Genomic DNA, 12,404 nt, shown 5'->3' with positions numbered 1-12,404 from the left:
GGCACAGATTGTGTGACCACATCATCCATACCTAGTCGTCAGCGCACACTGATGACGTAAGACACAAGACCCCGAACTGCGCATGTGCAGTCATGTAGCTGGGCAGAATTCTAACATTCCAGACTTTTTGCTTACTATAAAAAAGTGAGTGAATAGGAATATGGGCATCATTTCTCCCGGAAAAACTGCTTCCAGCTGACTTGGTAGGCGTCAGTTGGCTCTTGAGGGAGATAGGGAAGGGAGCTTCTGAAGTAGATCCGACCTGTCCAGATGGATTTAAGCTGGTTTCTGGAGTTTGGGAAAAATTTTGAACATGTTAAGAAGCAGCCCTGAGAAAATTAGTGACCATTGTTGTGTTTACTACCCTGCTTATATTGGTTAGTGTTAATGGGAGAGACAGAGAGATTGGAACATGCTTTAAAGCTTTATCAGAGACAGATTATTTAAGGCACCTGTTTTCTTCACTAGTTTAGCATCCAGGAGGCAGGTGACCAATTGTTGAGAGCATTTAACAGTAATAGATGGTTATATTGAAGTCTGTTTTTGTAGAACCCAGACACTTTTGGGTCTGGGGGTATAAATATATTTTAGCTGCTGCAGTTTCTTACTTGATGATCTCTGGACTCCAGTTCTGTGGTGATTCTGTAACCATTAGCTGAGCAGTTAATTAGAAGAGGGAACCAGGAAGAGAAAAGCTTGTGGTGCATGAGAACTTATTTCTTTGGAATTAGGGACAAGGCAGAGATCAGGGCCCTGTCTGTGTGCATGAGGAGGAAAAGCACTTCTGACAGGTCTGGAGTGAGGCACATGGAGGGAACAATGAAATGAAAGCTCCCACCTTAGCTGGAAATCTTTTCCCACTAAGTAACTCTGAAAATACAATTAAGTCTGATGAGATGGGTAAGGCTGTCCTCCCTACCCCAACAATAGGGAAACAAGGAGAGGTGAGACCCCAAAACTCCCAGGACTGGGTTAGTGGCTCTGGTGTCCAGAAGGAAAGAAACAGATTGCTTCCGTGCTGCGTTCTGGGTTCCCTGTGAATGTGCCTGTGGCCAAGCCTAGGTCTGCTGGAGGTCTTAGCTTGATGCTCCCTTGCCCTTTGGTGCCTGGGTACAGTCAGCTGACCGGTTGTTTTTCTAGGCGGCACTTTGAACAAGGCTCAATTGATGGCCTGGAAGGGCACGCACTAGCCTGTGTGGCCTCCCCCCCCCCCCCCTGCACTTAAAACAGGGACCCAGCTGCTTTCAGGAGCCAGCCAGACACTCCTGCCTTTTTTTTTTTTTTTTTCCACTCATCTGGTACACCTTAAATGCCACAGATGAAACTTCTGCCTGTGGGATCAGGAGCCTTGCTCTCCAGAGGCTTAAGTTTTAGTCCTTACGTTGGGGAGGTCAGGGAGACAAGAGACAGATTTTATTCCGTGTCTTGAATTTTTTTTTTTTTTTTTTTAAATGTCTGCTGGCTTGAGGACAGCTTTAGGAAGACCCGCCAGGAGGCAGAGTGTGAACTGATCTCTGGCTAAAGAGCCGTCCTGATTACTGTGATCCCCATGTGGGTCCTGATCGTAAACTTATTTGCATGTATCTTAGCCTGCTTTCAGACCTGTCTGTGTCTCTCAGGGCAACTTGAAAATGAGTGGGAGGAGTTAAAGTGAGTTAAAGCCCGATACTGGAGAGCCTGCCCAATACCAGAGACTGGAGAGCAGAGAACAGAAAAAATAAGGTTCTTTGGAGTCAGAGATTCCTTAGGTTTAGGATTGCATGTGGTCAGGAGAGAGAGAATCAGAAAGGACTTAGCTTAGGTAAAAGCGTGGGGATAAGGTAACTCTTTTCATTTGCCTATTCGCTGGCAGAAGTTAGATAATTCCCATGAAATATTGGGGTTGAAACAGCCAAATTTACTGGTATCTGGGGATATTTAAGGCATTTGTCAGAAGAGGAATGGAACCATAAGAAGGAAGCCCTTATGTCCCATGGTTGCAGCCGAGAGAGAAAAAATAAAAAATTAAAATAACAAACGGGATCCCAGGCTCCTATTTCAAGCGTCCTTGAGAATAGACAGTCTGTGGACTGGCATTAACAGCACAAATTACCCGAATTGTCATCACAATAAGGGCAAGGGCTGGGGTGTACGTACCAGAGAACCCCCCGGGGACCTGAACAGCATCCTATACTTTGTCAAGATAGAATGTGTCATGGTACACAGTCAAGGACCCTCCAAGGGTCCGGCATGAGGAATAGAGCTCAGGCTGCAGCCTCAGGAAATGGCAGAGGACTCACCAATCTTGGCGGCATGTGTGGTGTGCAGGTCCAGCGGCTGGGCAAATGGAAAAGCACAGTAGGCAGTCGCAAGTCCTCAGTATAGGTTTCCGACAACACTCAGTCCTGGACGCAGAGTGAGTGGAATTTCCTATCGGAGTCCACGGCACCAATGAAAGAATGATAAATGGTGCTGGTGCAGTGCGCAGCACCGGTGGTGACACTGGTTACCGTGTGGAAAGGTCATGGTCATGACAGAACCCAGTCAGAGCTTTATTAGGAGGGAAGTGGGGGAGAGGAGAGCCAGGCCTGGAGAGAGAGAAAGATGGTGGGGTTGGGGGAGGGGGGAGCAGAGCAGAGAGAGCACAGGGAGCATGGGGTCTCCATCCAGCTTTTAAGGTGCAGATTGTGTGACCACGCCGTGCATATGTGGTCCCCAGTGCCCACTGATGACGTAAGATGCAAGACTCCTGAACTGCACATGTGCAGTCATGTAGCTGGGCAGAATTCCAACACTGGGTACAGCGGCAGAGGCAGGGCATTGCTTTCCAAGAGTTATTGGCTCTGCATTGTCGTCAGACTCAAACCCATTACAGCAAAGGCTTACTGTTACTTGTTTCCTTATTCTTAGCTGTAGGCTCGTAGGAAGTGACCTTTATGTACTTGGTTAGGAGTGTGTAAATAGAGGTGAGGGTGAGTGACGCAGTCTCCCTTGAAGACTGATACTCTTTCTTACATAACTGATGTTTTTTACGTTGTTGTCTGGAGAGTAGGAAGGATGATAACATGGGCTGGGGGTGTAGTCAGGTCCCGGTGGAAAACTTCGGTGCTTGGGCCCCAGGGGGCTGGAAAGCTGGTGGGTACTACACTTCCCACCTTGCTTTCTTTCTCCTTCAATGTCTCTAAATTGCCTTCTCCTTTCTTCCAACTAAGTAAGGAGAGGTATCCTGGATTTAAGATTAAAACCTCCAGGTTTAAGTGTTGAACATTTAAAAAAAATCTCTTTCTTTGCTGATGTCAAACAAACTAGATATTCTTCCTTCAGGAAAAAACAAATCAAAAGCAAAACATTTTGTGATTCTAAAGTTGTTTGTACTCACTATTCTTATCTCATTTCTTCCATTTATTTGTTTGTTTGTTTGTTTGTTTGTTTGTTTATTTATTTATTTATTTTGGGGACAGTGCTAAGGATGGAACCAGACTTGCTAAGCAAGTTTTCTACCACTAAGCTACATCCCAGCCCTAGTTTAGTCTTAACTTGATGGAGGATCTGCCTGTCTTAAATCTTCATGTGTTTGTTCTCCAATAACTTTCATGAAACTTGGCTTCTGATTCTGAATCTGCTGCGATACTATCTCCCCACCCTTTACATTAGCTACCTGGTTGTATTTTCTTCCTTTTGTAAGTATAACTCTTCTAAGCTTTACTTGGTTATCTGGATGCATGCATAGAGACATCATCATACCCTTGAGCCTAGGTGTGTGCATCTGTCTGGAAGTTGGGGCAACTCTGGCTTCCCTAGAGCTAGCAGCTTTTCCTCTCCTTCCTCTTGTTTTCACTGCTGTTATAAATCAGTGCTGGGCACCAATGACAAGACAGCAGAGATGGCATGTTGAAGCTAGCAGGGCCAGTCTTCAACCCCTATACAGCGGTGGACCCCTCCATTACAGTAGCATAGCAAGGACCCTACTAAGTGCCTTCATTCGAAAAGCAATTTGCAGCTATTCCAGAAATGTAACTTGAAGATAAAATCAAAGATGACAATACAATTATTATGTATCCTCCTACTTTTCTGGTGGTAATTCTCAGCAACCTGCATTCTACCTGCCTACATGCTTGGGTACACCCCAGGACTAATTTTCTGCTTTTTGTCCCTCTGTGTTTTGTCACAGAGGATGACTTATGTGTGACTGATTCAGTCATTCATTTGTTTATTCATGCAAAACAATCTGGTGAGGACCTATATTCTGCTAAGTTCTGGGAATAAAAAATGAAAATGAATCAGATGTGGTTCCCAGGTGCAGGGAATGCACAGGTGAGACAGAAGAGGGAAAAGCAGATATTCAAAAGGACTTTTAATGTGATCTCTTAGTTAGGATTTCTACTGCTGTGAAGAGACACCATGACCATGGCAACTCTTCTAAAGGAAAACATCTAATTGAAGCGGCTTATAGTTTCAGAGGTTTGCTCCATTATTGTCATGGTGGGAAATGGTGGCATGCAGGCAGACATGGTGCTGAGCTGAGAGTTCTATATCTTGATCAGCAGGTAACAGGAAGTGGTCTAGGACACTGTGGCCCGAGCATATATGAGACCTCAAAGCCTGCCTCCACGATGACACAATTCCTCCAACAAGGCCATACCTATTGCAACAAAGCCACATCTCCTAATAGTGCCACTCCCTTTGGGGGCCATTTTCTTTCAAACCACCACATTCCACTCTGTGACTCCCAAAGGCTTGTAAACATATTATAATGCAAAAAAATGCATTCAGTCCAATTTCAAAAGTCCCCATAGTCTTATGTTGTACCTGTTTTGAGAAACCCCCAGAGACGACTAAGGAGCCGGTTTCTGATACAAGCTTATAAGGATTCTTTTATTCAGGTTCAACCTGGGCCACCACACGGCAGATGGAAGGAAATGTAGCGGTGGCCATGAGCCCAGGTGTAGAGGGTTTTTATAGGGAAAACCACAAACCAGGAATTGGCAACTTGGAATTGGGCAGAGGGGATATGGGGCAAGGTGATTTTTTGAAACTATTGATCTAGACTTTGGGCACGAAACCACATTTGAAACCATTGGGTTAGACTTTTGGAGGGGAACTACAACCCGCTGAACAGGATTGTCTGGACTGCTCAACAGGATTATCTAGATATCTCCAAGGGCCATAAACCACAGACAGGATCTTGTTAAGCTTTCCTTTCCTGTATAAACAGCAGACAGGATGTCTGCAGGAATATCTGGATCCTGTATTCGTTCTTAAGTTATCATGGCATATTCCTGAGATCCTTCCTAGAACTGAGTACAGCAGGTGGTCTGAGACGGTGGCCCTTTCCCTAAAATAGAGCCTGTAAAGTTAAGTCTAGGCCTTCATACTATCATAGCCTCAACAATGTTTAAAAGTCTAAAGTTCACAAAAAAAAAAAAAAAAAAAAAAAACATTAGCCGGGAGGTGGTGGTGGTGGCGGTGCCGGCCAGCACTTGGGAGGCAGAGCCAGGTGGATCTTTGTGAGTTCAAGGCCAGCCTGGTCTACAGAGTGAGTTCCAGGAAAGGCGCAAAGCTACACAGAGAAACCCTGTCTCGAAAAACCAAAAAAAAAAAAAAGTCCAAAGTTCAAAGTCTTTTCTGAGATTCATGCAATCTCTTAACTGTAATCCCCTGTAAAATAAAAATCAAAAAACAGATCACATACTTCCAACATATAATGACACAGGATATTCATTGTTCCAAAATGTAGGGAAAGGAGCATAGTGAAGAAATACGGGAATAAAGCAAGACCAAAAATCAGTCAGGCAAACTCCAAACTCTGCATTTCCAACTCCTTTCAGCTTTGCTGACTGCAACTCACTTCTTTCTCTTGGTCTGGCTCCACTCCCTGTGAATAGCTCTCCTCAGCAGGTATTCCATGGCTCTGGCACCTCTAATGTCTTGGGGTCTCCAAGGCAATCCAGGCTTCAACTTCACAACTTCACACAATGGCATCTCTAGGCCTCCATTCAGGAACACCTCTAACATATGACTGGCCTCAGCGACTTTCCTTAGTTGTGAAGGCAAATTCCTTAGGCCCTTTCTTCTACCATTAACTCTGTGGCCAAAGCTGCCTAGGTCAGCTGTTTGCTGGGGCTGGAACATGCCCCCTTCCCCCAATCAATTACATCTTCACCAGTTTTCTGTTTTCCATGGTTTTCTTCACTGCCAAAGCTTGGCTGTCCTTGAACTTGCTGTGTAGACCAGAATGGCCTCAAACTCAGAGCTCTGCCAGCCTCTGCCTTCTCAGTGATGGGATTAAAGGTGTACACCACTCTAAGCTCTAAGATTTTCTTTCTCTCTTTCTTCCTTCTGTTTTTAGATTTTAACAATCTGTTTATTATTTATTTAGCCTTTCACAGCTCACCCCACGCACAGAAAAGGTAATTTGTAGTGGGTCACTCATTTTGTAGCTTAGGTGGGGTAATGGTTTGAGCAGAATTGATGTCAGCTGCTGGTACTGCAGAGCAAAGTAGGATTTAGGCATACCCATCAAGGTGACCACACCCACAAGGGCTGAATGGCAAGCTGGAAGACAAAGTACCTCTCCCAACAAAAGTACTTTTTTTTTCTTTTTGGTTTTTTGAGACAGGGTTTCTCTGTGTAGCTTTTGGAGCCTGTCCTGGAACTCACTTTGTAGACCAGGCTGGCCTCGAACTCACAGAGATCCACCTATGATTAAAGACACGTGCCACCACTGCCCAACCTTTTTTTTTTTTTTCTTCTAACAAAGGTACTTCTTCAGAGGATATAGCTCAGCAGAGAGTGCTTGCTAGTATGCAGATGGCGCTAGGTGTTGTAAAATGGTGTGAGGCAGCCTTGGAGGATTTGCACCAAGGTGAAAAGACAGCCACACCAGGCAGATGTGGCAGTGGTGGCCTGGTGCAGTGCAAAGTTATACCATGCAGACGTGGCATCCACGTGAAAGTTTTATTGTGAAAGGGGAAGGGGAAGGGGAGAGGAGAGAGAGAGAGAGAGAGAGAGAGAGAGAGAGAGAGAGAGAGAGAGAGAGAGAAAAGCAGAGGTGTGCTCAGCTTTAAGGAAGGAGAGAGAAAGAGGAAGTAAGAGGGAGGAGGGGGAGGGGTTTTTCCTCTTAAAGGGGGATTTACATCAGGATGCTGGGTGGGTCCCTAAGGGGTGGGGCAGAATGCCAACATTCCTCCATTTTTTATTATTATAAAAAGGTGAGTCATGGATAGCAAGTGTCAGGGAGAATGAGGGCTCTGAATTCTTGAGACTGCTTCCTGATGATTTTGGGGTGAAGTAGGGAGGGGGAAATTGGGAGTCACACATGGCAGAAGGTGTGAGTGAAGAAACATTGCAAGGAAAAAAATAGATTGTTATCATGGATTGTTATCATATATTGGCCTCATGGAGGGGCAGGGCGGGGGGCAGTTAACCATGGGAAGAGTGATAACTGCCAGAAAGAATGGGATGGAGATGTGCCCTGGTTGTACAGAAGAGGCAGGGGTGAATGAGCCAGATGAAAGAGCAGGTATCCCTTGAGTCTGGAGTGGTGGTACCAGCAGTGATGTTCCAGGAGCTTGGGAAATGGCACACCAAATCAGGAGTTCAGGAGCCATCATATCTGCTGTTCTCTGAAAGTGGGAAATGCCCTCATCCATCCTGTAAAAGTGTCAACGAATCAGGAGATAAGGGAGTTTTTATGGTGGGCATGTGGGTGAAGCCAACCAGCCAGTGTTCACCCCGCTGGTGTCCTCAGTTGGTGCAGCGGCTGGTGGTGTATCTGGAGGGCCTTTGAGGGTCTGACCTTGGCATGAATCTGGCAGGAGGGGTGGGTCTGTGCAGGAACCTGCAAGTGTCTGTAAAACAACTGGAACAGACCTATGTCTTGGTGTCGGCACAGCAAAAGCTATGGCTTTGGGTTAAAAGGTGAAACATACTGAATGGAAGAGGTTGAGTGAGTGAAGGAGGAGGAGGGAGGCTTCCCTGAACATCATCAGATCTGAGAAGGATAAGTAAGCGAACAGAAGCGAGACAGTGTTCCTATCTTCACATAAACAAACCTTAAAGCTGTTTCTTTTTATCTAACTCACCAGGAGATGCTGAGAGTGGCATTGGCTCTAAGAGAATGAGGCCTGTGAATTTTACACAGAGAACTGGGAAGGCAGCTGGAGCCTGGGTTGCTGCTGTTGAACTGACAAAGCCTGGTTGTCAAATGACAGCAGAGATCTGAGAAGGACAAATTTGACCTGAGTTAGGCATTGAAAGTGACAGAGACTTACCTGCTGGCTACCTAGACAGCCACGCCAGGGTCCTCCATGGTCGTGGAGGACAGAGGTCTCAGGGCAACAACATCAGTCTTCAGCTACCAAGCCTAAGCCTGCCAGGCCTCAGAAGATCCAACAGTTGTGGGGTAAGAACTTGTCGGAAGGACCAGCCTACCTTGTCTAGACAAAAGTGAGGCCATGGATCCCCAGAGTCCTGCTGTCCGTGGTCTGATCTGAAGAAGGCCCTGGCAGCAGTCGAGGCGAAAGGCAGTAGTTGAGGTGAAAGGCAGTTTTTGCTCAGTGGCTGGTGCTGCCCCTCTGGAGCAAGTTCCAGATGGAGGTTCTTCTGTGCCCATCTCAGTGGCTGGTGCTGCCGCTCTGGAGCAAATTCCCGACCAGCCATCTTCTTTGGAGGAAATAAAGGTGCTGCCAGGAGCCAGCATGTCTCTCTATCATGGAAAGCTCTTTAATTAAACATTTTAAATGCCATATTCTGCAGATCTCTGAACATTTAAGGACTGTCTGTCCATTAGGTATGAATGACTGACTATCAACTAGTATTCCCTAAGTCTCCAACATGTTAGCAGCTTTCATAGGACTAGGACTTACTGTCTCCTGAGAAGGCAAAGAAGAGTGACAGGGGAAGATCCCAGGGCCAAATGGGAACAGGAGAAAAGGGGTCTTGTGAGTTTGGATGTGGCCTAACTCTGAAAAAAGGATCCTCTGAGAAAAGGGCCCTCTCGGGGGAGCAGACACTCTGTCACAGATTATATATCTTGTTTATCAAATACCTTACTTATCAAATCTATGTCATCATTTATTTAAATTCTCTAGAAGCTTGGTGTTGAATATTTGGCAAAGATATAGGTGTAAATTTCTAAGTTAGCTTTTATTAATCTGAATAGATCTTTATAAATTTAAATTTCTATTGTCATATAGAGTATACTATAAACCAGTATTGAATCAAATATAGCTTTATATTAAGTGACATATTCTCAGATCTCTAAAGGTGTTTGAGGACCAGGGGAACAAAATCTGTTGGGTGTATCTACATTAGACACATGTTTAGGCTTAACTTTGAGAGCATATATAAGTTAAATCTGGATATAGAGTTTTCCTAATTAGTGACAGTTTACCAGTGGTAGCAAAAGCAAGAAGATTCAGTCTCTAGTTTTCAGCTGTGATCCTAAGATAATTAAGGCAAAATCAAATTTTAACATTGCAAACCATTTAATTTTAATATCAATGGGCCTATTCTTAGGTCATAAAGTCTGGCTGCCAACAAGATTCATCCCTGTACATGGGTACAGAGGTCCAGCTTTAATATCTCAGTAAACCAGCATGGTGCCTGCTCACGTGGTCATCCTCAGCATGGCAGACCATGTGGTATTTTCCAGAGCAGTTCTGATCTGGAGTTACAAGTTTATAGATTTCATTACATCAGATTCAGCAAAGCCCAGAGGCAATCCCAAGCCAGGGCAGCTAGTTCTAATCATCAGCTGAGCTATAACCAAGACACACAGAACATGTAAATCCAAACACCCAAGACAAGTTAAAACAAGCATGCAGTGGCCATATAGTCATACGTCTTCATCCACACATAGAAAGTAGACAGGATTTTTAACGAACAAAACTTTTAACAGAAAGATGTACAAACTTTTCCCAGGAAACCATGTCAGATGACCAACTTAAAATAAAAGATATGTGGGCTGGAGATATGGCTCAGAGGTTAAGAACACTGGTTGCTCTTCCAGAGGTCCTGAGTTCAATTCCCAGCAACCACATGGTAGCTCAGAACCATTTACAATGGGATCTGATGCCCTCTTCTGTCATGAAGATGTACGGGAAGATAGAACACTCACACACATAAATAAATAAACAAACAAATAAAATAAAATAAAAGACATTTCCCAGCCAATATCAGGTCGGGCGGCCCACTGCCTGGAGAAGATACTGCAGCTACCAACCATGTGGCCATCTACATCATGATGAGGTCACCAGCCAAGATGGAGGAGAGTCATGTGGTTGCTGTGCAAAAAGATACATAGATATAGATCTATATATCTAGATACAGATATAGATATAGATATATTAAACGGGAGTTGAGGAAATAAGAAGGAAAGGAGAAGGAAGAAAGTAGAGAATTTTTTCTTGGTTCCCCGACTGTCTGACCCAGGAAATACTGAGGCCAGTCTCACGTCCAGGGGGATGGTCAGAGGTGGGTAACCCCGCCAGAGATCCAAGTGGTGGTATTGAATGGAAGGCAAAGCCTCTGGTCAATGAGAAAGCAACTTGTTACAGGCCCGAGGGAGCAGATCTGCTGTGGGTGGAGGCAAGTAAGTGGGTACCTTTGGCGGGCCCTGCCAAGGTATGCCACCAAACAAACACGCCACACGTAGCAGAGTTAGTGGAAGAGGTTTGAAGGAGGAGGAAAGGAAAAATCGTGAAAGACCCAAGTCAGAGTCGGGGCTGGGGAGGGGCAGGCCCTGATGGCTCACCTTAGCCATAAATGTCCTGAAATATACAGCACGGTTCCCGTGAAAGAGAGGGAGAAAAGGAGTCACTACAGCGTGTTGCTGTGGGCGTCCCCTGGACTAAAGGAAGGACGAACAAGGACCAAGCCATTACCACAATTAACAGGGGGCAGGCTTAGCATGGCTAAGCCAGAGGAGGCACCTAGTACCAGGATTTTCGAGGAGGCCAGGAGGTGAGAACGAAAACCGAACTCCAAGAGAGATCTCATCCATGGGAAAAGGTCAGGGATAGCACCACAAAGCCTGAAGGGCCTGAAGGAGCTGTGGGAGTGTGGGCAGCACCCAGTTGAAACTTACAATGTTGTAGCTGGTGGTGAAGCCATCAGGTAAGCTGGAAGGGGAGCCTGGTGTGGGTAGACGAGAGTCCAGTCCAGGGTCCCAACATACCTCAAGTTGAGGAACCGCCAGAAGAACCTGCCGAGTTTTCATAGCACCAATTTTGTAAAATTTTGCACGAGAGGCCTTGGCAGGTTTAGACCAAGGTGCTCCACGGCAGGTGAGAACTAGATTCAATCTCCTGTACCGTAAATACTTTCAGTGGGGTCAGAGAACTGGCTGGAAGTGTTGTAGAAACGAGAGGAGCTTTTTGTTTTTTGTTTTTTTTTAAAAAAACAAAGTCTCACTGTGTGTTCCAGGCTGGCCTTGAACTCACAGAGATCCACGTGCCTCTGCCTCCTGAGTGCTGGGATTAAAGGCGTGCGCCACCACACCCATCAAGAGGAAGTTTCTGATGGAGGGGCTATTTGCAGGTAGCAGAGACAGATGAATGAGGATCACGGGCCATCTGAGGGGTCAGTAGGAGCTGTGTGTCTTTGCTGCCTTGGAGAGAGGGTGGGGTAGGCATCACAGCCAAAGAGCAGTGTAGCAAACATGCCCAGTACCCCAGCAGCTGTTTTGGAGCTGTCTTTTCCTTCTAGGAGAAGCAATGGAGGTGATGAGATAGAGGCTCTGAAGAAGTCAGTCCACGGCCAGCTGATGAATGATGTCTTAGGCTGCAGGTCACACGTGTGGAAGACACACAGGACAGCGCAAAGATCATCTCAATCACCGACAGGGAGGAGTATACTGACAAAGCGTTGAAACAAATTAATGTCACCAGGCACAGCACAGTCTCAGCAAAGGGGAAAAGTCCTTTTTTAGTGTGTGGGAAGGTGTTGTGAGCTAACCAGCATCCAGGGCCTCAGAGATGCTCAGAGTCTGCCATGGTATGTGCTGGAATCCCTGGGATACAGGACAGTTTTCTGGCTCACAAGTTCGAGGTCATTGCACACCCAACCATCTCACCATCTGGCTGGGAAGGCTTTTCTTTAGTTCCTTTTCACAAGTTGGTGGGATCTTGCCCTTAAGTCACCACTCCCTTTATTTCATTTCTTAATCTGTTTATCTCCTTGAACACAGGACTTAGCTCCATTCCACTTCCTGGTGCTCCTTTTCTCCTCAAATTGTACAATTTCTGTTTTTTCCTTGTTGAGCTTGCTCCTTTTCATTATAGATTTTTTTTATATGTGTGAACACTGGTAATCACATGACAGAGTCTATCCTAGACTGTTTTGAGATGTCCTCTGTCAGCGGAATTAATCCAAATCTTTTCACTTTAGCCTCAGGCAGACTCTAGACAAGGGAAAAAAGCAGC

General features: G+C 45.6%; 1 pseudogene; it reads right to left on the bottom strand.

Moving 5' to 3' along the window:
- Positions 1 to 11,544: 11,544 nt before the first annotated feature.
- LOC128110452 (proteolipid protein 2-like) lies at positions 11,545 to 11,975 on the bottom strand (annotated as a pseudogene).
- Between the last annotated feature and the right edge of the window lie 429 nt (positions 11,976 to 12,404).

This window comes from Peromyscus californicus, unplaced genomic scaffold (assembly GCF_007827085.1).
Source record: "Peromyscus californicus insignis strain IS unplaced genomic scaffold, ASM782708v3 Scaffold_15__1_contigs__length_86483966, whole genome shotgun sequence".
Taxonomy (NCBI): domain Eukaryota; kingdom Metazoa; phylum Chordata; class Mammalia; order Rodentia; family Cricetidae; genus Peromyscus; species Peromyscus californicus.
This window is presented reverse-complemented; position numbering and strand designations above follow the sequence as displayed.